General features: G+C 36.3%; 1 long non-coding RNA gene across 1 annotated transcript; it reads right to left on the bottom strand.

Moving 5' to 3' along the window:
• Nucleotides 1-4297: 4297 nt before the first annotated feature.
• On the bottom strand, nt 4298-19605 carry LOC128244784 (uncharacterized). The gene is made up of 4 exons (XR_008262990.1): nt 19499-19605; nt 18460-18548; nt 17807-17892; nt 4298-6208 (listed from the first exon to the last, which is right to left on the bottom strand). It is a non-coding gene; the product is annotated as an uncharacterized LOC128244784 (long non-coding RNA).
• Nucleotides 19606-27545: the final 7940 nt, after the last annotated feature.

The raw sequence follows: 27545 nt of genomic DNA, 5'->3' as shown, positions 1-27545 counted from the left end.
AGTCTTTTTCACGTCTGACGTGTTTTATAACAGTGTGTGTATACCACGTGAAAAATTACGTCGTAAATGCTCCATCGGAAGGCAATCGATTGCTTCGAATGAAGACTTAAGCTTAAGGTAACTCAACTATTTCTTCACCATTGTAAATAACTACGTTGCTCACAGAGTTCCGCCTTTGGTCTTTCACCAGAGTTTGATTGAGAGATCTGTTTCTTAAAACACTTCGACAAACATTTTCACACAAAAAAAAACGCCGCCTGACGGAGCACGGTCAAAACTTTATTTTGGAAACAAGTTTGTTGAAGGGTTCGAGAAAACTAATCACCTTTTCAAACCCCGCTAATAAACCGAAGACGGGGTTCCTTAAGCGGCATAGACTGCCCTTTGTTTCTTTTAAAATCATGAAGAATAAATAAGTTATCTTTGTTTAAAGTCTTCATTCGAAGCAAATTATTGCCTTCAGACTAAGCATCTATGAAGAAATTTATCAAGTGGTATACACACACACTGAACAAGGTAGATCTACATTCGGAGCTCCTAGGCCATTTTCTACGAAAACGTCCTCTGGTGTATGCCGGTACACCAGTAGAAATTGTTCTTAAAAATTTCAAAAATATATTATTAATTAAATGAAGTGTTTTTGCTTGTATTTGTATAGCTAAGTTTAAATGGATTAAGGTGTAGTATTTCAAGCATAACTACTATTTTGGAAAACGCCGAAGAAATTAATAATATTTATTTCATTCTCTTATTGTCTGAACGCCATGATAGCTGGTAAATTTAAATTAATTGTCTAGAAAATATATTTTTTTCCAATGACATATTTGTTCTGCAAGTGCAGTACAGTATGACATGGCAGTGTATCATAAGAATATGATTAATCATGAAATAAAAAAATCTGTATATTGAAAAAGATTTTCACAGCAAAATATATGTGAATACATTTTTTCGTACTAAAAATAATTTGAAATTTCGCCAACTTAGACCTGCTAAAAATCCCTCTGAATACTACTAAAATCCCCCTGAATTTTCAGCTTTTCTGAACAAACCCCCCTGAATTGTCTCTAGAAAATATGGCATGTATATATACAATATTATACAATTATTATATAATCTTAATAACATCCGAGGTTGTTAACGTAGAAAATCGCCAAGGAGTTCCGCATGGGTATGTCTAGTGTTTTGAAGGCATCCAATAGTTTACATTATGTATATGGTGATAAAAGCATACGCATATTGAAATGGGTTTTTTTCGTGCCGGATCCGTGGTCTTGAGGTAACACACTTGACTATCAATTCAGGGGTCGCAGGTTCGATCCCCCGTCGCATCACTAAAAAAAAACTAATCGTCTTCCGGGAGGGACGTTATTACTGGGGGTCCCGTGTGACAGTGCTATACACTGGTGCACGTTAAAGAACCAGGGTAGCTCTAACCAGGGTTACATTCTGTCTGTGCACATTGCTCCCAAAACCTAAAATGACTAACAATCTTAACGGAGCACTCGCCGAATGGGCAAGGCCCGAGTGCGAGTATAAATAAGCTTACACACCCAAAATGGGTTTTCACATTGTACTGATAGTGTCGTTATTAACCATAAAATAGAGCACAAGTCATATTGTTCTTTGGGCTTGAGGCCTTTAAAGGGACTCTCTCATGTTTGGCACCATTGATTTTTTTCCGGAAATACATCTAAAAAACTTTTATTATTTACTCATTGATACCCAAATTGCAGAAAAAAACTCTTATAAAAATATTCTTGTTTAAGTGGGTGGCGACCTTACGCCGGTACAGTCAAGGAAAAATTTAAAAAACTGACAACAACACTCACGCCCTCAAGGACTCGTACACAATCAAAAGGATCACTTAATGCACCAGTCAATTGTAACCACGACCCCCCCCCATGTCCGGGGGTATACCGGGGATAGCCGGTGAAGTGGGCCGTGTTTTTACCTTGGAGGTGGCCCCGCAGTGCCGGGTGAATGCGGTGGTTTTGTCTTTCCGCCAAATATAGCGGGGAATGGGCCTTACCAAGAGTCCCTTGGGTGCGTGGGCATTTGGCGGGGGTTTCACGAGCAGTTCGTCTCCGCAGGGCGGGGACTTTGCCCGGGCTTGGCTGGACCGAAAGTCAAAGTCCCGCTATTCCACGGACCCTGGGGTCGTGGTTACAATTGGCTGGGGCGTAAGAGTTTTGTTGAATCGCGTTACTAACGCTTTTCAAAATGATGGACTTCAAAAAAATATTTGAGCATATAAAGGCATTTTTATATGGTTCCAGCCGTCAGTATCTTAGTTTTAACACTTCTTATGATTCGCCACACTTTATTTAGTCATACACTAAAGTGTACTTAAAAAAAGTTGAGCGAGTCCCTTTAACTAGAATAAATACTACGTTATGATTTTTAATGTTATGTTATGTTATAAAGTTTATACGAATCACTCGAGTTTATTTTCAAGGGTAGAAGCAAGAAATGGTGTATTTTTTGAGAGGTGAAGACAACTTTCAAAGGATCGAACCCCAGACCTTAGGGTGAGAGGCGGAAACCATTATCGTACAGTGCAGGTCAATATTTTATTAAGTGCTCCGAAAAGGGACATTACATTTATAAGACACTTTAAAAGCCATATAGAAATTAGCAGACCGATTCCTACCGATGATCACGTGTGAAAGAATGAATCCCCTTTCAAAATTGCGTTAGTTACATGATCTAAAACATAAAATAGTTGAAACTTTTAGTAAACCGCCATTGCAAACACAAGTCCATCAATCAAAAAACGAAATCGTTTCAAAATGTGTTTCATTTATTTTTCCATTTCATAACCATATAACAAGTTTATGATATGACGTACATGTAAGTATATGTTACAGTAAATAATTTAACATGACTTCATGATTAATGACCCAGTTAGGTTGCATAGTCGTTAGCATTTAATTGTTTTCCTTTATAATAATAACATAAGTACTTAATGCAAGTATATACAATGTATTGGTATATCATTGTGTGTGTAATAAATAACTTATTTATTAACCATAACATTCGGGTAAAGCACGTGTAACCATAACAATCGAGCTAGGCATGTGTAACCATAACATTCGGGAAAAGCACGTGTAACCATAACAATCGAGCAAGGCATGTGTAACCATAACATTCGAGCAAGGCATGTGTAACCATAACATTCGTGTAAAGCATGTGTAACCATAACATTCGAGCAAAGCATGTGTAACCATAACATTCAAGGAAAGCAACATTTGGATAAAACATGCGTTACCATAACATTCAAGCAAAGCAACATTCGGCTAAAACATGCGTTACCATAACATTCAAGCAAAGCAACATTCGGCTAAAACATGCGTAACCATAACATTCAAGCAAAGCAACATTCGGCTAAAACATGCGTAACCATAACATTCAAGCAAAGCAACATTCGGCTAAAACATGCGTAACCATAACATTCAAGCAAAGCAACATTCGGCTTAAACATGCGTAACCATAACATTCAAGCAAAGCAACATTCGGCTAAAACATGCGTAACCATAACATTCAAGCAAAGCAACATTCGGCTAAAACATGCGTAACCATAACATTCAAGCAAAGCAACATTCGGCTAAAACATGCGTAACCATAACATTCAAGCAAAGCAACATTCGGCTAAAACATGCGTAACCATAACATTCAAGCAAAGCAACATTCGGCTAAAACATGCGTAACCATAACATTCAAGCAAAGCAACATTCGGCTTAAACATGCGTAACCATAACATTCAAGCAAAGCAACATTCGGCTAAAACATGCGTAACCATAACATTCAAGCAAAGCAACATTCGGCTAAAACATGCGTAACCATAACATTCAAGCAAAGCAACATTCGGCTAAAACATGCGTAACCATAACATTCCAGCAAAGCAACATTCGGCTTAAACATGCGTAACCATAACATTCAAGCAAAGCAACATTCGGCTAAAACATGCGTAACCATAACATTCAAGCAAAGCAACATTCGGCTAAAACATGCGTAACCATAACATTCAAGCAAAGCAACATTCGGCTAAAACATGTGTTACCATAACATTCAAGCAAAGCAACATTCGGCTAAAACATGCGTAACCATAACATTCAAGCAAAGCAACATTCGGCTAAAACATGCGTAACCATAACATTCAAGCAAAGCAACATTCGGCTAAAACATGCGTAACCATAACATTCAAGCAAAGCAACATTCGGCTAAAACATGCGTAACCATAACGTTCAAGCAAAGCAACATTCGGCTAAAACATGCGTAACCATAACGTTCAAGCAAAGCAACATTCGGCTAAAACATGCGTAACCATAACATTCAAGCAAAGCAACATTCGGCTAAAACATGCGTAACCATAACATTCAAGCAAAGCAACATTCGGCTAAAACATGCGTAACCATAACATTCAAGCAAAGCAACATTCGGCTAAAACATGCGTTACCATAACATTCAAGCAAAGCAACATTCAGATAAAACATGTGTAACCATAACATTCAAGCAAAGCAACATTCGGCTAAAACATGCGTAACCATAACATTCAAGCAAAGCAACATTCGGCTAAAACATGTGTAACCATAACATTCCAGCAAAGAACCTGTAATTGAACCATTGGAATAAAGCATGGTCCTTTGTCAGAACAGACCTATCTTATAATAGCAAACAAACACAAGGACAATAGAAGCAAAGATGAAAGAATAACAAAGGAGGCGAAATTTTAAAAATATGCAATAAAGTCATACATTAATCTTTGGTATTCGTTCAAAATATTTAGTTTCTCCAAGATGCACATTGTGGAATATGAGGTTATTATGCAAGAAGAGGGATAGCAAGAACATAGTAGGAATATAAATCAGTACATCTTAATCGCTTAAGTTATTGCTTAACCGAAGTAATTTGCTTCTATCAAGTCAAGTCAAGAAAAAATGTTATTATCTAAAGTTCATGAAAACGTTGAGGTATATAATAAGTGGTCCATGTGACATTGATCTGATTGTTCAGAACTTTGTTCAAGTTAACAACTCGATTAACAACATCTTTGTTAACTTTTAAAAGGTAAATACATGGAGTTGAACACAATTACTAACACAATTAAATAAAACAAGAACAGCTGAAACAGTAGTCTCAAATCTAAAAAGAAAAAACAGTAGCCCATGAATTGCTATAAAACTTCCAGAGATGGAAAAAAAATTATATAACCAACTATCCGGTTAACAACGTTATTATTTTTGTTAACTTTAACAAAGATCTGAACAATCGGCCTATTCTAATGCAGATGTCTGTAAGACTGTAAATCGTAAATCATATTTCAAATATTAATTTGAGTCTCCTGTGATCAACAAATTTAGAGCATTTAAAAAATATAATAAATTAATAAATTTACAATTTATAAATGCAAGTGAAAAGATGTAATTCAATGGTAGACTAGTCAATAAATAGCATCCAAAATCATGATGCTGACATTTCTACATGTAGTTCTAACACCTTTCATAGATAAAATGCTAGGCAGTCAAAAATCGCTATGACGAAGTCGTAACAGAAATACAAGACATGACTTACAAAACACAACACATTCAAAAACAGTTTGACATAACCAGAACATCGAGATAAAGGAGTTTGACATAGCGAGTCTCGACTGTTTATAAATGAAGATTGGATAGCACTTTTAAAAATGTGCTGTGCTTTCACCATAACGTTTTGGAAATTCCCCATGCACCATTCCAATATTATTTAACAATCTGTACAAAAACGGACGTATAAACTGTATAAGCTTTATAGGTCCGTGGTACAAAGAAATTCACTTACAACCTTCCTCTGTGTAATATTTCACAAACATGTGAAAGCTACATGCTACTATAAAAATGTAGCCATAGTGAGTCATTGGATGGCCTCCCTTTGAACAAGAAAAGCAAATAGATCGCTCATACACAATTTATTTACTTGTGTTTGTGAACTGAATGAGACTTTCCTACAGTTTTGTCACTGTCAAATTCTTGCTTATCAAGCTATAATAGCTCTGACAAATATCCAATAAAATGTGTCCTTTGTCTTTCAACATCCATTAAAATGGAGCCCGTTTATTTCAGGCCCATTTATTTCTGGTTGGTCAAACTTGGTCTCTGTTAAGATACCAGTACAGTCCGAAATACATTCCCATCACGATTAACAGCCCAGTCACTATCACCAGTGCTGTGTCCTGGAAATAAAACATTAAAATTAAATACAATATAATTATAAGAGACTAATGTTTTATGGGCTCAGACATTGAAAAACAAAATTTTGTGTGTATTCAATTTGTGACAGAAAAAGGGTATATTTCCAAAAAAGCGTGAGTAACGATACTTAAAATTGAATGACTTAAGACAAGGATTTAGCAAATTCTGCTTAAATAAGTATTAGCCGGTTGCTGTTTTGGTAAAACTACTCAATTTAAACAAAATTGGGGAAAAAAATGTTGCAGAGGAATGGGCATCGTTTTTGGCTTTAAGTGCGCATTATATAGGCTGGGGCAAACATATGTTTTCAATTTAAGGCATAAGCTTGCTTGATTAAGTTACAAATAAAAGATATAAGCAATAGTGTTGCCATAAAGCTATTAATTAAAAACAAGAGGGCCAAATGGCCCTGAATCGCTCACCTGTCATATATTGCACATTGGTTTGATAAGAAATCTGGATGGTTCAAAGTAGTTAAGGTTTTTTAAAAGTCTGGGTCATTTTTTACCCCAATGCCAAAGTTTGGACAATAAAGGTAGAGGTCCACTTAATGATGTATTATGCCAAATAGCTCTAGTCCTTGTGAATTCGGAGAGAATTTTTTTTTTATGCTTCTTTTATATACAAATATTGAAAACCTAAGCCTATGAACACGGGGCGTGGCCAATTTTGACCCCAGGGCTAAAGTTTGAACAATCTTTATAGTGGTCCAATAAACGATGCTTCATACCAAATATCTAAGGCCTTCGCCTTTTGGTTTCGGAGAAGAAGATTTTTTAAGTTCTCATCATATACATATATAAGGAAACCCATGACCGCCCGGGTGGGGCCATTTTTTGACCCCAGGGCCAAAGATTGAACAATATTGGTACAAGTCAACTAGATGATATATCCTGTACTACTTGATTTTACGTGTGTATCTATATATGTATATTTGTTATTAATTGTTGTATGTGGCCCATATTGAAAATTGGTATGTGTACTAAATATGTTATCCAGTTTAAATTAAGACGTTACTTGTCTTTGTGAGTTCGGAGAAGTTTTTGTAAGTTTTCACTATAACACATATAGAGAAAACCCATCAGCCCCGGGGTGTGGCCAATTTTGACCCCAGGGCCATAATTTGAACAAATTTTGTAGAGGTCCACTAGACAATGAATCATGCCAAATATCTAAGCTCTAAGCCACGTAAGTTCAGAGGAGATGATTTTTGAAGTTTTCACTATAAACATATAGAGAAAACCCATGACCCCCCGGGGCGGGGCCAATTTTGACCCCAAGGCCATAATTTGAACAATCTTTGTAGAGGTCCACTAGACGATGAATCATGCCAAATATCTAAGCTCTAGTCCAAGTAAGTTCAAAGGAGAAGATTTTTGAAGTTTTAACTATAAACATATAGAAAATACCCTAACCCCCCGGGGCGGGCCCAATTTTGACCCCAAGGCCATAATTTGAACAATCTTTGTAAAGGTCCACTAGACGATGAATCATGCCAAATATATAAGCTCTAGTCCAAGTAAGTTAAGAGGAGAAGATTTTTGAAGTTTTAACTATAAACATATCAAGTATACTCATGACCCCCCTGGGCGGGGCCAATATTGACCCCAAGGCCATAATTTGAACAATCTTTTTAGAAGTCCACTAGACGATGAATCATGCCAAATATCTAAGCTCTAGTCCGAGTAAGTTCAAAGGAGAAGATTTTTGAAGTTTTCACTATAAACATATAGAGAAAACCCATGACTCCCCGGGGCGGGGCCAATTTTGACCCCAAGGCCATAATTTGAACAATCTTTGTAAAGGTCCACTAGACGATGAATCATGCCAAATATCTAAGCTCTAGTCCAAGTAAGTTCAGAGGAGAAGATTTTTTTAAGTTTTAACTATAAACATATAGAGAATACCCATGACCCCCCTGGGGCGGGGCCAATTTTGACCCCAGGGCCATAATTTGAACAAACTTTTTAGATGTCCACTAGACGATGAATCATGCCAAATATCTAAGCTCTAGTCAAAGTAAGTTCAGAGGAGAAGATTTTTGAAGTTTTCACTATAAACATATAGAGAAAACCCATGACCCCCCGGGGCGGGGCCAATTTTGACCCCAAGGCCATAATTTGAACAATCTTTGTAAAGGTCCATTAGACGATGAATCATGCCAAATATATAAGCTCTAGTCCAAGTAAGTTCAGAGGAGAAGTTTTTGAAGTTTTAACTATAAACATATAGAGAATACCCATGACCCCCCCCGGGGCGGGGCCAATTTTGACCCCAGGGCCATAATTTGAACAAACTTTGTAGAGGTCCACTAGACGATGAATCATGCCAAATATCTAAGCTCTAGGCCAAGTAAGTTCAGAGGAGAAGATTTTTTAAGTTTTCACTATAAACATATAAAGAAAACCCATGACCCCCCGGGGCGGGGCCAATTTTGACCCCAAGGGCAATAATTTGAACAAACTTTGTAGAGGTCCACTAGACGATGAATCATGCCAAATATATAAGCTCTAGTCCAAGTCAGTTAAGAGGAGAAGATTTTTGAAGTTTTAACTATAAACATATCAAGTATACTCATGACCCCCCTGGGCGGGGCCAATTTTGACCCCAAGGCCATAATTTGAACAATCTTTGTAGAAGTCCACTAGACGATGAATCATGCCAAATATCTAAGCTCTAGTCCAAGTAAGTTCAAAGGAGAAGATTTTTGAAGTTTTCACTATAAACATATAGAGAAAACCCATGACTCCCCGGGGCGGGGCCAATTTTGACCCCAAGGCCATAATTTGAACAATCTTTGTAAAGGTCCACTAGACGATGAATCATGCCAAATATCTAAGCTCTATTCCAAGTAAGTTCAGAGGGGAAGATTTTTTTAAGTTTTAACTATAAACATATAGAGAATACCCATGACCCCCCCGGGGCGGGGCCAATTTTGACCCCAGGGCCATAATTTGAACAAACTTTGTAGATGTCCACTAGACGATGAATCATGCCAAATATCTAAGCTCTAGTCAAAGTAAGTTCAGAGGAGAAGATTTTGAAGTTTTAACTATAAACATATAGAGAATACGCATGACCCCCCCCCCCCCCCGGGGCGGGGCCAATTTTGACCCCAGGGCCATAATTTGAACAAATTTTGTAGAGGTCCACTAGACGATGAATCATGCCAAATATCTAAGCTCTAGGCCAAGTAAGTTCAGAGGAGAAGATTTTTTAAGTTTTCACTATAAACATATAAAGAAAACCCATGACCCCCCGGGGCGGGGCCAATTTTGACCCAAGGGCAATAATTTGAACAAACTTTGTAGAGTTCCACTAGACGATGAATCATGCCAAATATCTAAGCTCTAGGCCAAGTAAGTTCAGAGGAGAAGATTTTTTAAGTTTTCACTATAAACATACAAGGTTTTTCTAATAATTGACCTAGTGACCTAGTTATTGACTGCGGATGACCCAATATCGAACTTGACCTAGATTTTATAGAGATGATTATTCTGACCAACTTGCATTGAGATTAGGCTAAAATTGTGACCTCTATTGTGTTCACAAGGTTTTTGTACTAATTGACCTAGTGACCTAGTTGTTTACCGCGGATGACCCAATATCGAACTTGACCTACATTTTAAAGAGATGATCATTCTGACCAAGTTGCATTGAGATTAGGCTAAAATTGTGACCTCTATTGTGTTCACAAGGTTTTTCTTCTAATTGACCTAGTGACCTAGTTTTTGACCTGGGTTGACCCAATATGGAACTTGACCTAGCTTATGTTAAGATGATCATTCTGACCAAGTTTCATTAAGATAAGTCTAAAATTGTGACCTCTATTTTGTTCACAAGGTTTTTCTAATAATTGACCTAGTGACCTAGTTATTGACTGTGTATGACCCAATATCGAACTTGACCCAGATTTTATAGAGATGATCATTCTGACCAAGTTGCATTAAGATTAGCCTAAAATTGTGACCTCTATTGTGTTCACAAGGTTTTTGTACTAATTGACCTAGTGACCTAGTTATTGACCGTGGATGACCCAATATCGAACTTGACCTAGATTTTATAGAGATGATCATTCTGACCAAGTTGCATTGAGATTAGGCTAAAATTGTGACCTCTATTGTGTTCACAAGGTTTTTGTACTAATTGACCTAGTGACCTAGTTATTGACCACAGATGACCCAATATCGAACATGACCTAGATTTTATAGAGATGATCATTCTGACCAAGTTGCATTGAGATTAGGCTAAAATTGTGACCTCTAATGTGTTCACAAGGTATTTCTACTAACTGACCTACTGACCTAGTTTTTGACCCCAGATGACCCAATATCGAACTTGACCTAGATTTCATAGAGATGATCAGTCTGACCAAGTTTCATAAAGATTAGTCAAAATTGTGACCTCTGTTGTGTTCACAAGGTTTTTCTAATAATTGACCTAGTGACCTAGTTATTGTCTGCGGATGACCCAATATCGAACTTGACCTAGATTTTATAGAGATGATTATTCTGACCAAGTTGCATTGAGATTAGGCTAAAATTGTGACCTCTATTGTGTTCACAAGGTTTTTGTACTAATTGACCTAGTGACCTAGTTGTTGACCGCAGATGACCCAATATCGAACTTGACCTACATTTTATAGAGATGATCATTCTGACCAAGTTGCATTGAGATTAGGCTAAAATTGTGACCTCTATTGTGTTCACAAGGTTTTTCTACTAATTGACCTAGTGACCTAATTATTGACCGCGGACGACCCAATATCGAACTTGACCTAGATTTTATAGAGATGACCATTCTGACCAAGTTGCATTGAGATTAGGCTAAAATTGTGACCTCTATTGTGTTCACAAGGTTTTTCTACTAATTGACCTAGTGACCTAGTTTTTGACCCCAGATGACCCAATATCGAACTTGACCTAGATTTTATAGAGATGATCAGTCTGACCAAGTTTCATAAAGATTAGGTCAAAATTGTGACCTCTATTGTGTTCACAAGCAATTGTGAACGGACGGACGGACGGACGGACGGACGGACGACGGACGAAGAGTGATCACAAAAGCTCACCTTGTCACTACGTGACAGGTGAGCTAAAAAATCATAAAGGTTAAAATCTTTTTATCATGAAAATGCATTAAAACTTGGGAAAAAAAACATTTTTTGCATCAACCTATATTCTTCACTTTTCATAACAAGAGGGCCAAATGGCCCTGAATCGCTCACCTGTCATATATTGCACATTCTTCCATTATATACAAATATTGAAAACCTAAGCCTATGAACACGGGGCGTGGCCAATTTTGACCCCAGGGCTAAAGTTTGAACAATCTTAATAGTGGTCCGATAAACGATGCTTCATACCAAATATCTAAGGCCTTCGCCTTTTGGTTTCGGAGAAGAAGATTACTTAAGTTTTCATCATATACATATATAAGGAAACCCATGACCGCCCGGGTGGGGCCATTTTTTGACCCCAGAGCCAAAGATTGAACAATATTGGTACAAGTCAACTAGATGGTATATCATGCCAAATATCTAAGCTCTTGTCACTACTTGATTTTACGTGTGTATCTATATATGTATATTTGTAATTAATTGTTGTATGTGGCCCATATTGAAAATTGGTATGTGTACTAAATATGTTATCCAGTTTAAATTAAGACGTTATTTGTCTTTGTGAGTTCGGAGAAGATTTTTTAAGTTTTCACTATAACCCATATAGAGAAAAACCATCAGCCCCGGGGTGTGGCCAATGTTGACCCCAGGGCCATAAATTGAACAAACTTTGTAGAGGTCCACTAGACGATGAATCATGCCAAATATCTAAGCTCTAAGCCACGTAAGTTCAGAGGAGATGATTTTTGAAGTTTTCACTATAAACATATAGAGAAAACCCATGACCCCCAAGGGGGCGGGGCCAATTTTGACCCCAAGGCCATAATTTGAACAATCTTTATAGAGGTCCACTAGATGATGAATCATGCCAAATATCTAAGCTCTAGTCCAAGTAAGTTCAGAGGAGAAGATTTTTGAAGTTTTAACTATAAACATATAGAGAAAACCCATGACCCCCCGGGGCGGGGCCAATTTTGAACAATCTTTGTAGAGGTCCACTAGACGATGAATCATGCCAAATATCTAAGCTCTAAGCAACGTAAGTTCAGAAGAGATTTTTGATTTTATTTACTATAAACATATAGAGAAAACCCATGACCCCCCGGGGCGGGGCCAATTTTGACCCAAAGGCCATAATTTGAACAATCTTTGTAGAGGTCCACTAGACGATGAATCATGCCAAATATCTAAGCTCTAGTCCAAGTAAGTTAAGAGGAGAAGAGTTTTGAAGTTTTAACTATAAACATATCAAGTATACCCATGACCCCCCAGGGCGGGGTCAATTTTGACCCCAAGGCCATAATTTGAACAATCTTTGTAGAGGTCAACTAGACGATGAACCATGCCAAATATCTAAGCTCTAGTCCAAGTAAGTTCAAAGGAGAAGATTTTTGAAGTTTTCACTATAAACATATAGAGAAAACCCATTACCCCCGGGGCGGGGCCAATTTTGAATCCAAGGCCATAATTTGAACAATCTTTGTAAAGGTCCACTAGACGATGAATCATGCCAAATATCTAAGCTCTAGTCCAAGTAAGTTCAGAGGAGAAGATTTTTGAAGTTTCAACTATAAACATATAGAGAATACCCATGACCCCCCGGGTCGGGGCCAATTTTGACCCCAGGGCCATAATTTGAACAAACTTTGTAGAGGACCACTAGACGATGAATCATGCCAAATATCTAAGCTCTAGGCCAAGTAAGTTCAGAGGAGAAGATTTTTTAAGTTTTCACTATAAACATATAGAGAAAATCCATGACCCCCCGGGCGGGGCCAATTTTGACCCAAGGGCCATAATTTGAACAAACTTTGTAGAGGTCCACTAGACGATGAATCATGCCAAATATCTAAGCTCTAGGCCAAGTAAGTTCAGAGGAGAAGATTTTTTAAGGTTTTCACTATAAACATATAGAGAAAACCCATGACCCCTCGGGGCAGCGCCAATTTTGACCCAAAGGCCAAAATTTGAACAAACTTTGTAGAGGTCCACTAGACGATGAATCATGCCAAATATCTAAGCTCTAGTCCAAGTAAGTTAAGAGGAGAAGATTTTTTAAGTTTTAACTATAAACATATCAAGTATACCCATGACCCCCGGGGCGGGGCCAATTTTGACCCCAAGGCCATAATTTGAACAATTTTTGTAAAGGTCCACTAGACAATGAATCATGCCAAATATCTAAGCTCTAGTCCAAGTAAGTTCAGAGGAGAAGATTTTTGAAGTTTTAACTATAAACATATAGAGAATACCCATGACCCCCCGGGGCGGGGCCAATTTTGACCCCAGGGCCATAATTTGAACAAACTTTGTAGAGGTCCACTAGACGATGAATCATGCCAAATATCTAAGCTCTAGGCCAAGTAAGTTCAGAGGAGAAGATTTTTGAAGTTTTCACTATAAACATATAGAGAAAACCCATGACCCCCCGGGACGGGGCCAACTTTGACCCCAGGGCCATAATTTGAACAAACTTTGTAGAGGTCCACTAGACGATGAACCATGCCAAATATCTAAGCTCTAGGCCAAGTAAGTTCAGAGGAGAAGATTTTTAAGGTTTTCACTATAAACATATAGAGAAAACCCATGACCCCCCGGGTCGGGGCCAATTTTGACCCCAGGGCCATAATTTGAACAAACTTTGTAGAGGTCCACTAGACGATGAACCATGCCAAATATCTAAGCTCTAGGCCAAGTAAGTTCAGAGGAGAAGATTTTTTAAGTTTTCACTATAAACATATAGAGAAAACCCATGACCCCCCGGGGCGGGGCCAATTTTGACCCCAGGGCCATAATTTGAACAAACTTTGTAGAGGTCCACCAGACGATGAACCATGCCAAATATCTAAGCTCTAGGCCAAGTAAGTTCAGAGGAGAAGATTTTTTAAGGTTTTCACTATAAACATATAGAGAAAACCCATGACCCCTCGGGGCAGCGCCAATTTTGACCCAAAGGCCAAAATTTGAACAAACTTTGTAGAGGTCCACTAGACGATGAATCATGCCAAATATCTAAGCTCTAGTCCAAGTAAGTTAAGAGGAGAAGATTTTTTAAGTTTTAACTATAAACATATCAAGTATACCCATGACCCCCGGGGCGGGGCCAATTTTGACCCCAAGGCCATAATTTGAACAATCTTTGTAAAGGTCCACTAGACAATGAATCATGCCAAATATCTAAGCTCTAGTCCAAGTAAGTTCAGAGGAGAAGATTTTTGAAGTTTTAACTATAAACATATAGAGAATACCCATGACCCCCCGGGGCGGGGCCAATTTTGACCCCAGGGCCATAATTTGAACAAACTTTGTAGAGGTCCACTAGACGATGAATCATGCCAAATATCTAAGCTCTAGGCCAAGTAAGTTCAGAGGAGAAGATTTTTGAAGTTTTCACTATAAACATATAGAGAAAACCCATGACCCCCCGGGACGGGGCCAACTTTGACCCCAGGGCCATAATTTGAACAAACTTTGTAAAGGTCCACTAGACGATGAACCATGCCAAATATCTAAGCTCTAAGCCAAGTAAGTTCAGAGGAGAAGATTTTTAAGGTTTTCACTATAAACATATAGAGAAAACCCATGACCCCCCGGGTCGGGGCCAATTTTGACCCCAGGGCCATAATTTGAACAAACTTTGTAGAGGTCCACTAGACGATGAACCATGCCAAATATCTAAGCTCTAGGCCAAGTAAGTTCAGAGGAGAAGATTTTTTAAGTTTTCACTATAAACATATAGAGAAAACCCATGACCCCCCGGGGCGGGGCAAATTTTGACCCCAGGGCCATAATTTGAACAAACTTTGTAGAGGTCCACCAGACGATGAACCATGCCAAATATCTAAGCTCTAGGCCAAGTAAGTTCAGAGGAGAAGATTTTTTAAGTTTTCACTATAAACATATAGAGAAAACCCATGACCCCCGGGACGTGGCCAATTTTGACCCCAGGGCCATAATTTGAACAATCTTGGTAGAGGACCATTTGGTGATCCTACCTACCATATATCAACGGCCTAAGCCTTGTGGTTTGGGAGAAGAAGATTTTTAAAGTTTTTCCTTTTGGTTGCCATGGCAACCAGAGTTCTGTATGGAATTGAATTCTTTGAACAACTTTGATAGAAGACAACCCAAGGAACCTATGAAGTTTTATTAATATTGGCCTAGCGGTTAAGGAGGAGATGTCTTTTAAGTAAATTGTTGACGGACGACGCACGCCGCACGACGGACAAAAGGCGATCACAAAAGCTCACCATGTCACAAAGTGACAGGTGAGCTAAAAAGGCAATTTCATAAAAAAAAATCTAAAAAGATATTATTATAAATTGGAAATAAAATTTAGTAGAATTACGTATGGTTATGTAAATCAATAATAAATCCAAAAATATTTATATAATGTGATTGTAAGTCTTAATAAGAACAATTAATATCTGCCATAAATAGAATGATACAAGAAAATCCAAATAGACATTATTTAAGAGTCGGTAGTTGCACTTGCAAAATGATAATCATATTTATCAGATATATGAAACAGCTGAAAGTTCTCAAACATAGACATTTATGTTCAAATATCACCGGTAAATAAAAATAATTGACCTAGTGACCTAGTTTTTGACCTGGGTTGACCCAATATGGAACTTGACCTAGCTTATGTTAAGATGATCATTCTGACCAAGTTTCATTAAGATAAGGCTAAAATTGTGACCTCTATTTTGTTCACAAGGTTTTTCTAATAATTGACCTAGTGACCTAGTTATTGACTGCGTATGACCCAATATCGAACTTGACCCAGATTTTATAGAGATGATCATTCTGACCAAGTTGCATTAAGATTAGCCTAAAATTGTGACCTCTATTGTGTTCACAAGGTTTTTGTACTAATTGACCTAGTGACCTAGTTATTGACCGCGGATGACCCAATATCGAACTTGACCTAGATTTTATAGAGATGATCATTCTGACCAAGTTGCATTGAGATTAGGCTAAAATTGTGACCTCTATTGTGTTCACAAGGTTTTTGTACTAATTGACCTAGTGACCTAGTTATTGACCGTGAATGACCCAATATCAAACTTGACCTACATTTTACAGCGATGATCATTCTGACCAATTTGCATTGAGATTAGGCTAAAATTGTGACCTCTATTGTGTTCACAAGGTTTTTCTACTAATTGACCTAGTGACCTAGTTATTGACCGCGGATGACCCAATATCGAACTTGACCTAGATTTTATAGAGATGATCATTCTGACCAAGTTGCATTGAGATTAGGCTAAAATTGTGACCTCTAATGTGTTCACAAGGTATTTCTACTAATTGACCTACTGACCTAGTTTTTGACCCCAGATGACCCAATATCGAACTTTACCTAGATTTCATAGAGATGATCAGTCTGACCAAGTTTCATAAAGATTAGGTCAAAATTGTGACCTCTGTTGTGTTCACAAGGTTTTTCTAATAATTGACCTAGTGACCTAGTTATTGACTGCGGATGACCCAATATCGAACTTGACCTAGATTTTATAGAGATGATTATTCTGACCAAGTTGCATTGAGATTAGGCTAAAATTGTGACCTCTATTGTGTTCACAAGGTTTTTGTACTAATTGACCTAGTGACCTAGTTGTTGACCGCTGATGACCCAATATCGAACTTGACCTACATTTTATAGAGATGATCATTCTGACCAATTTGCATTGAGATTAGGCTAAAATTGTGACCTCTATTGTGTTCACAAGGTTCTTCTACTAATTGACCTAGTGACCTAATTATTGACCGCGGATGACCCAATATCGAACTTGACCTAGATTTTATAGAGATGACCATTCTGACCAAGTTGCATTGAGATTAGGCTAAAATTGTGACCTCTATTGTGTTCACAAGGTTTTTCTACTAATTGACCTAGTGACCTAGTTTTTGACCCCAGATGACCCAATATCGAACTTGACCTAGATTTTATAGAGATGATCAGTCTGACCAAGTTTAAGTTTCATAAAGATTAGATCAAAATTGTGACCTCTATTGTGTTCACAAGCAATTGTGAACGGACGGACGGACGGACGGACGACGGACGAAGAGTGATCACAAAAGCTCACCTTGTCACTACGTGACAGGTGAGCTAAAAACAATATTATTGTTACCAATAATTATAAACAGTTCAGTATTTATAAAACGATAATTCAGAAATGCACAAGATTCACATCTTTATTGTTTGATGAATTTCCCCTGTATATTACTATTCATATCTCTATAGAACTTTTAAATTCTGACAGTTGTAAGGTACTCTTAACTGACTATTTCACGATTTAGCAAATATCTGAAATTAACCATGCAGAAACAAATGCAGACATATGATCACTATGGACTTTTATCTAAACACAAAAACAAAGGCAACGAAGCATACATGTACAGATACATGCATATCTGATTTTCTGTGTATTCTGAACATGTTTATTCACTATACCCTGACAGGTGAGGAGGATTTCTTTAGATCAGATGCTGCTTTTGAGGATTTCATCTTTTTCTTCTCTTTATTGTAATCATGTTTACCTGCGAACAAAATACCACCTTTGTAGAAGTTGACACTATAAAAAACAATTACTTGAACAGTGTGTAAAAACATAATGCTAGCCATGTAATGTTAATGGTAGCATTGTGGTAAAGCAGTATATAGCTACATAGACGCATATGAGTACATTTATTGATCTGCAGGTAGACTTTACATTTATTAAGTGCTCATGGAAATAGCCAAATATTACAGAGATTCAGGACTGGATCCAGGATTGGAATTTAGTAATAGCGCACTTGGAAGCACAACTTAGGCTCTCCCAGTCCAAGGAACCAATAAAAAATACAATAAGTGTATGCGGGGGCTAATTTTTTATTAAAAAATGATGCATTCTCATTCATTTTGTTCATATTTATTCTACTACGTACATTGACATGAAAAGTTAACTTGGAGAAATTTGGAGAGCTGGATGAATGCTTTAGGATCTGCTAGTGCAATTGAAATTATAATAACAACATGTATATATTATTACATGGAACATCTCTCGCAAAGTTTTTGTTAGAACTGTACATGCATCTACAGTAAGAATCCTTATAAATAGATCAAACCTATCTGCTTTCTGTAAGTATCTACTGGGGCTGAATGCATTGCTGAGGCATCTTTTCGACCCATCTCTGCAAGATTAATTGAAGATAACCTGCAAAACGAGAAACATTCTGTCTAAGATCTGGGAGTTCAGGACTGAGTAGAAAGTTGTACATGTAATCTGGAACTAGGATTGTTATTGGTCCCAGAAAAAAATGGCTGCTTGTTCAGAACTTTTGTTAAAGTTAACAACATGATTAACAACATTGTTTTTAACTTTTATACATGGTATACATTTTGTATTTGATGGTGTGCTATCATATTTAAGTGTGTCTATTAAACTTCCAAAGCAGTAAAGATTTGGAACTTGACAACTGAACTTGACAACTATGAAGTATTGTGAAAGAAAGAGTGTATGCCCAAAAAGGGGTTTGAACACCGTACCTTTTAACCCGCAGACACCACCACAACCACAGTGCTATAAAAGCTAGCTGAGATTGGACTGGAACCACCTGGATAAACTGACCTGTACAAGTTCAATTACTGCTCATTACCACATGTACATGTAACTACATGTACAATGTAACTACTGCTGACACCATTTTTTTTTTGAGTGACAGAAAGAGTGACTGCCCAAATAGGGGTTTAAAACCAGAACCTTTTGACCTGGAGTCGACACCACAACCATGTCACTACAAAAGTAAGCACAACAGCAAGGCTGTTGGAAGTCCCCTATACCACTGCCACTACTGTACATGTACTAAGTTAATATAATGTTGTTAACATTAACAAAGTTCTGAACACTCAGGGACTCATTGTGTCATTGCAAAGATCGTCACAATTTCATTACAGGATCAATATAAAATCCAAGCGGCACAACTCATTTACTGTAACTTACTAACTGTTGTTTTTAAATATAACTAAAAGTATTTTCTAGAGCCCCACCCACTTTTTGTTTCAGAAACTGAATAGAAATCGTGATAAAATATGTAACACATGCAATTAAAAATGTAAATTGTCTGGAGCAAAACAAATCAGATATATAGTTAATGAATGACATACTAAAACTTAGCTGACAACCAAGATATTCTGCAAAAATCCTTTTAAAATTAGTTTGACAGTTGTAGATTTGTTGATATTGCTAGAGTGACTTCCCCTTGCCACATCACAGGATGCGCTATTTCGCGGCTCCCTACGGTACTCTTGCTGGAGTCACACAATAACGGCCCTAATTCAATAAAAGCAAACTTGTGTTGTTGGGTTTGTAACAAGCAGGTTTACGCACAAGTTTATGCACCATTGTCAACGAAGAGATACGAATATTTTATAACCTTTTTTTCATTTTCGAGCCAAGGTGAATGGGAAACTAGGCTAATGTCAGAGATTCACAAGCTCACGTTGCTAAGGCACCCGGCGCACACCTTCACCCCCCCCCCCCCCTCCCTCAACTCCCCCTACAAACGCTTATTTTTTATTTCAATACCGGAGAAAAGAAATAACCAAAAATGCACCATCGGACTAGAATGGTTTTAAGATTTTCTTGGGGGAGTACTCCTATACTCCTACCCCCCTCCCCCCCTGCCCCCAAAACTTTAAGCTTAATAAATATCGGTTCTGAGGAAGGGGCTCAAGTCAATAGGTTCCGTCCCTGGGTAGTTCACTCAAAATGATGATAATAACAAATAAAAGGATAGAGGCTTGCGAAACAAAAACTATGCAAGGTAAGATATAATCATAGACATTCGCTATGTGGAGTTTGTATCTATAGAATAGCTCAGTCATTGTGGTGGACACGATATCCTTGAGAGGCCGAAGCGGCGGTTTAAAAAAAAAAAGTTGGACATATTATTTTAATACATGTTTTAATAGAATGTTTCGTGATACATTTGTTTATGCATGATTTTTTTTCTTGATTTCCTTGCAATTTGCATTATATATATGATACTACTTCGAAAGTGTAATTATTATCTTCCTTTTGAAAAGGGACACTGGTTTATTTTAAACGAAATTACCAAAAAAAAGTCATCTTTGTCCACCTAACGGTATTGGTGACGAATATCGTCTTTTTTATTGCTCTCTGATAATGCAAGAAAACGTTTGTTACCGTATATAAAACATGATCATTTTGATGCAATTCTGTATACAAATGGTAAATGATGTAGATGAACCGAAAATGATGAACTAAGCGAAGGTTTTAAAGATAATACTGGATTGATTTAGAAATACCAGGGTAAATATTTACTTTTTACCGTAAACCATAGCAATTTTATACATTTACATAAAACTACAATGTATGTCTCCTGCATTCATAGAACTTAATATACTTATGTATACTTGGAGTTATTTTTCTTATACTTGGTACTTCCACATCTTTAGCTAATTATGTTTTGTTTATTTTTGTGTATTTTATTTAATTTAGATAACTGCACCAAACAGTCAATAAACGATGCATTAAATAATTTCAATGTTAATTATCCGGAGTGCTGCAGATCCTTTATTTTCAAAACGTACTTAGTTTGACAATAAACCTAGTTTTCAGACAGAGAGTTATATGAAAAATGCTGACTGCGTGGTTCGATCAAGGATGCGTTAATGATCGTAATGTTTATTTAAATGCTTTAAACTTGTTTAATTGTGATAAAACAAATGTAAAAAGGTAAGACTTGTGCGAACGTAAAATGCATTTAAAGAATATCATTCCCAAGAAGAATCAAAGCACTGAAGTGCTGATGGACGGTGACATTGTTCGGTCTGCTGCAAGTATAGAACTAAGTCCTTTCTCTTATAAACACAGAAATCATCGGAACCTAACCTTGAATATAGGAGCATAATTTGAACACTCTTAGGTGAGGACAGTTAGACAATGCTTCAAACCGAATATCTAAGCTGGATATTTATTTTCCAAACATAATTATTCATCTTAATGCTGTAGCTTTGAAAAGTTGATGAAAAGGTCACCTGGCAATACCATCGTTAATGTTTGTTTGCAGAACTACATCATGGTCAAAATTTCATTCCAGTTGCATAACAAATACGCCAAAAGGACACAATCAAGATAACTGAAGCATAACATTAACAGATGGGTTTTTTAAACAGTACACATGGTCCAAAGTTCAATGTTGTACTCAAAATTAAAAACGTAGGCCTTAGTTGAAGCTGTGCACAAGATGATCAATTTGCAAGAAAAACAATTGTCGAAAACTGACATAAACTTGGTATTAATGTGTACAATGCATTGAATCTTACTAACTGAAGTACCACATAGTTTACAATTTATTTTAGCTAAGCAGTGATTTCGTATTTTTCCATTAAAAATATTACTGGGTATGTCTACCAAGGTATATAGCTTCAATATACCACCCGTTTGGAGTAAGCCTTCGTAGCACAGTGGATACAACACTGGACTGCTATTTTTTTACATTTTGATCCTTTCACTATAATTATGATTCAAAGCTTAATACATTCTATTAAATAATTGTCCTGAGTTGCGTTACAGGAAAAACATAATTGGTGCCAATCGGGTGTACAGTCCCTTTAAAATAACCCGAGAACAGCAATGATGAATTGTTTTCCAAACATAGCAACATTTTATTGCAGAGGCAACAAAAATAAAACAGTAAGTGAAAATGTCACAATCATGGTTAGCCAAACACAACATTTATAATTATTCTTAAAGCAGTACATTTTGTCCAATCTGTAAACATATGAAAGAGGGTCAAAAGGTCACAGTAAAGGAGACCTGAGGACAACATTGATAATTGTTTAAAACTTACTGAACTTTCGTTGCAGTACCTTAGAATAGAAAAGATGGTCAAACGGTAATTATCAAGGTTATCCAAGTACAATATTGATATTTGTTTTAAAAGTTATGGTCTAAATTTCTTTGCTGTTGCTTCAAAAATAGAATGTATGTCAAAAAATCATATTCTATGTCATCAAAGCACAACATTGCTTTTTGTTTTGAAAACTGTACTAAAAACTTTTATTGAAGTAGCTTAAAAATAGGAAAGTATGTCGAAAGGACAACGTTATCCAAGTACAATTTTGATTTTTGATTTCGAATAAATGGTCTTAATTTCATGGCTGAAGCTTCAAATTTAAATGTGTGTCAAAAGGCCACAATCTAGGTCATCAAAAGACAACATTAAATATTGTTTTCAAAACTGTCTAAAATGCTATAGCTCTAAAAGATAATTAGGTCAAAAAGGCTGTCAGGGTCATCCGAGAACGACATATATAAATATATGTTTGTTTTCAAAACAGTTCAGATGTCAAGTTTTCATTGATGTAGCTTTAAAAAACATATTCAACAACTTCAGGAAATGTGTAAATAACTTAGCCTTTGTCGATCTTACTAACAAATTTCCTTGACGAGTTGTATAATACAGTCTATTATATGATGACGTGTCTTGGTATCTTTTTATCAAAATATTCTTTAAGTAAAGACAGCAAAAACAACTAACCTGTTTTACTTCTCTAGTAAACAAGAGCTGTCACAGAGACTGCGCGCTCGACTATTACGCCGCTGTTCAGTGTAAGGATTGAAAAGTTTTGGCGAAACATGGATCACTGTAAAATTAGATAAGATTTCAATCATCAATAAACCAGTATAAACTATGCAACATTAAATAGGCTAAAACAGTTATAAACCAGATTAATTCTGTGATTTTTTTAATTCTGCAAGAAGAATTAAAATAATATTTTTGAATTCATACCATTAGGAATGACTGTGCCAAGAATGTGCATCCATTTACTCTCCTTTAATAATCGTTTCCAATTGTTCTCAATTTTATCAATTGGCATAAAAGAAAAATCATTGATACTGTGGTCAGGAGCATTAAAATGTTCAGACACATTTGTATAAGAATCTGGAAAATGCTTTATATCAAACTTATGACTGTTCATTCTCTGACTACATTTTTGTTGTGTCTGACCAACATATTGCTTTTTACATTTTTTGCAATTGATAACATATATAACACCTGTAGAAGAACAGGACAATTCATGATTTATCTTAAATTCTTTGCAATAATATGTACTTTATATACATACAACCTGATGAAGGCCGAATGGCCGAAACGTTGTTTCATAAATAAATAATTTGTGTTGAAGTTGGACTTCTTTAATTATCACCATAAGATTTCAATGCAATACATTATGTATTTGTTGAGATATTAACATGAATGTGGTTACATGGAAAATTTTAAGCAGAATTTCTAAGTCCAATAATAATGGGCCGTTATTTGTAGAATATAGTTATCTAACTTGGTTATTCAAGTAGGTTGGGTGGTTGAGTACTATTGTCTTAAGTCTCAATGCAATACGTGAGTAGTTGCTGAGATATTAACCATGTGTGCTAACATGCAAAACCTTAACCAGTATTTCTTAGTTGCATAATAAAGGGGCAAAAATGATAAAACATAAAAGATAGAGTTATCTTTCCTGATTAATTAAGAAGGTTGAATAGTTGGGAGCCTGTGTATAAAGTTTCAATGCAATACATGATGTATTTGAATTTATATGTCAAATAATAAAGCAAAACCTTAACCAGAATTTTTAAGTCGAATAATAAAGGGTCATTATTTGCATTAAATGCAAACTAGAGTTATCTAACTTGGTTAATTAGGAAGGTTGGATGGTTGAGTACCATTGTATAAAATCTTAATGCAATACATCAATTCGTTGCTGAGATATTAACCTATGTGTGCTTACATGCAAAACCTTAACCAGAATTTCTAAGTCAAATAATAAAGGCCCATTATTTGCATTAAATTCAAATTCAAGTGTTATCTAACTTCATTAATTTAGTAGGTTAGATAGTTGGGAATACATATCTAAAGTTTCAATACAATACATGATGTATTTGCTGAGATAATGACTTAAAGGTGCTTACATGCAAAACCTTAACCAAGGTGTGACGCCGACGCTTGGGTGAGTAGCATAGCTCTCTATATTCTTCGAATAGTCGAGCTAAAAACAGGATACCATTAAAGCGATGCTATTCTCTGCACTACAAGCATGCATTGCAAAAATTTTGTATACCAAAGAATCATGCGATCATTCTCACACTGTTTGTAAGAAGAATACATATAAAGGTGATATCAAGTACAGCAGAAAGGAATAACAACAAAAAACTAAACTCTTTTTAATTGTGACATCATAATGGTCACCGGTAAGATAAAGTCATAGATTACTATGTGTTCATGACGTCATTTCCTATTTAAACCAATATAGTACCCCATTCAGTACCCAACGTGATTGAAAGTTTTTATCAGGAGATAAGATAAATATCACATTTTCCTCTTAAGAATTGGTTGGAAATTTAATTTTACATTTTTTCATCACATGAATACAAAATGACAAATTGTCATTTGAAAAAAACTATTCTTGTCAATGAATTTGTTTAAAAACATGTGGAAGGATACTATAAGTTCCGTGGTCAGTAGGTAACCCGATATGGGATATTCAATGTAAAGGAAACCATATTGCGGTGGAGTGAAGCTTGAACCTAAATATGGATTCTTGCCCCCCATATTTCCAATACTATGTCACCTACTAACCCTGTAATGTAAGTGTAACGTTGACAACCTGTTACCCTGTTTAAATGTTTTATTTATTCATTGAAATATTCATCAAATCCGAATAAAGACGCCATTTTGGTGTAATTTGGAAAATGGAAAAATGTGGTGTCACCGCGTGACCTGTCCTTGACCAACAGCGGTGTTTCATAAATATTGGAGTCATGATATTTTTTGACCAATAGAAATAGACCAATGTTATATTGATATCCCCATGTGTATTTAGGAGAGAAAAAATGTGTGATGGCTGTATTTAACTGGATATAAAGTATACAAGTAAATAAAAAAAACAAGAAAAAAATCTTTATGATTTTTTTTTTATTAAGAATGGGAGGAGTGATTGCTGATAATGAGCCCTTCTTAGTCATTAAGCTAGTTACTTTAGGTCATTAAATTGACTTAGAATACAACCTCATTGTCTACTTCATTGTCGACGTAAAATCTTATGCAGGGATTGTGCATCAGGTGAGTGACAGTAGGCTGAGGAAAAACCAAACTTGAAGAATGAAATTGTTAATGATTAAGGATAGCACTTCATTTATGCCTATCTGAAATTTCATTTGCTTAATTGTAGGTTTATTCTATTTTTGTTGTTAAAGCTGCACTCTCACAGATTGAAAGCATTGACAACTTCTTTATTTTTTGTCTTGGAACGAGCCATTTTTTTGCGAAAATCCATGGAAACCAGTAATATAAGACTGCTGACAAAAAATCAGATCATAGATTCTTATACTTAAGTTCAAAAATTGGTGTTTATGCATTTTTTTCTTTAACCGTTTGTATTAGTTTAAGCCATTAAGCATCAATTTTTTAACATAAATATGAAAATCTAAGATCTTATATTTTGTCGGATATCTTATTATTGGTTTGCACATATTTACGCAATAATTTGCTCTTTCCAAAACAAAAATAAATAAAAGAAGCTGTTAAAATAGTCAATCTGTGGGAGTGCAGCTTTAAGGGCTCATTATTTCTTAGTCTTAACAAGTTGATGTTCAAATTAAGAGTCTTTTTATCCATAAACATCTAGTATAACAAGTGTTTAAAAAAGAGGGTGTTTTGAAAATATCAAAATTGAATTAGGGAAAAGAATTTCATATTTATCAGGTTTGAACTGACATTTCCAAATGCTTTACCCTTTGGAACAGGCCATGCGGTAACTAAGAAATATGTCAAGTCCAAGATATACGCATTAGCACAAAATTAACCAAGCACAATTTTGATCACAATTCACACACTGTGCAAGCATGTCAAAACATGGCCATGTTAAAATTGCAAAAATTCCTTCTGATTGAAAAAAAATCACAGGCTGTCAGACTCAATTACTGACACTCCTTTTCTATACAAGTTCATGCTGTCTTCAGAAATAAATTGAAATAACGAATAAGGGTAATGTAACATTCTGCCAAAGGGGGAAGTGCATTCATAGTATGTGGATGTCCTGGATTAAATATGCAAATTAACATACCAGGTCTCTGTTTGGAGGGAGAATATATGTATATAAAAGGGTTATGCATGATTTTCTCTGAAGGGATCTGTTGGCCTAGAACATTTCAGTAATATGGCTTGTTTTTATTGATCTTTTTTAGACATACATGTTTGATGCTTGATAGGCATACCAATGAGAATGATTTGCCCAAAATTGCAACAGAACAATTAAAGGGGCGTAGCCAGCGTTACACACTTACGCACATGCGTGACATCATTTTGAAAAATGAAAAAAATGGCCAAACATGGCATCAAAGTCGAGGGTTAAACTATGTTTGACATCAGAATAAAACCTTAAAGGGAAGATCAGCTATAGAAAGCATTGTTTCTCTGTGCTAGATAGCTAACACAGCCTTAAAAAGCACTTGGTAACTACAGTCGTCGGCCTCGAACCTATAAATCCCGACAAATACAAATCAATGCTAAACATGTTAGTTCCATTTTTCCGTGGGGAGCAGCGCCCCCCCCCCTTAACCTCCTACGGTTACAGGGATTCCCCATCCCATAGCCTCTCACATTTAGTACAGCCTGGCTACGCCCTTGAATTTAATTAATTGCCAAAAAATGTCAAAATCTTGTCTACATTATAGTATTTTGATTTTTTTTTTCATTGAGTAAGACCCTTTTGGGCTATTTAAACACCGTAAATATCCGTAAACCTATATACATGTATAAAATATTGATATCCCCAGCATGCACAATTAAGTTATGCATTATCTTTTACCATTGTTAATTTTAACACACAAGAAAATACTGTAATTTACACTTACCTGAAAAAATGTGTAGTCAATGATAGAGAATAATAAGTGGCAGATTTCAAACAAGGCATTTAAGGCTCACCAGGGGCTTAGCACCGTCCAGATAATACAGACAGGCTAGCTCCGTGTCCTAATGCCAGGATCATTTATAGTCACTTTATCCATTTGGAACTCCTCGGCCATTTTTATCGCAAACTACCTCGGATGTATGCCGGTACATCAGTTGAAGTAGTTCGTATTTGTTTGAATTATATCGTTAATTAAATTTAGTGTTTTAGAGTTGTA

The sequence above is a fragment of the Mya arenaria genome, chromosome 8 (assembly GCF_026914265.1).
Source record: "Mya arenaria isolate MELC-2E11 chromosome 8, ASM2691426v1".
NCBI lineage: Eukaryota > Metazoa > Mollusca > Bivalvia > Myida > Myidae > Mya > Mya arenaria.
The sequence above is the reverse complement of the archived record's forward strand: the minus strand, read 5'-3'. Positions and strand labels throughout refer to the sequence as shown.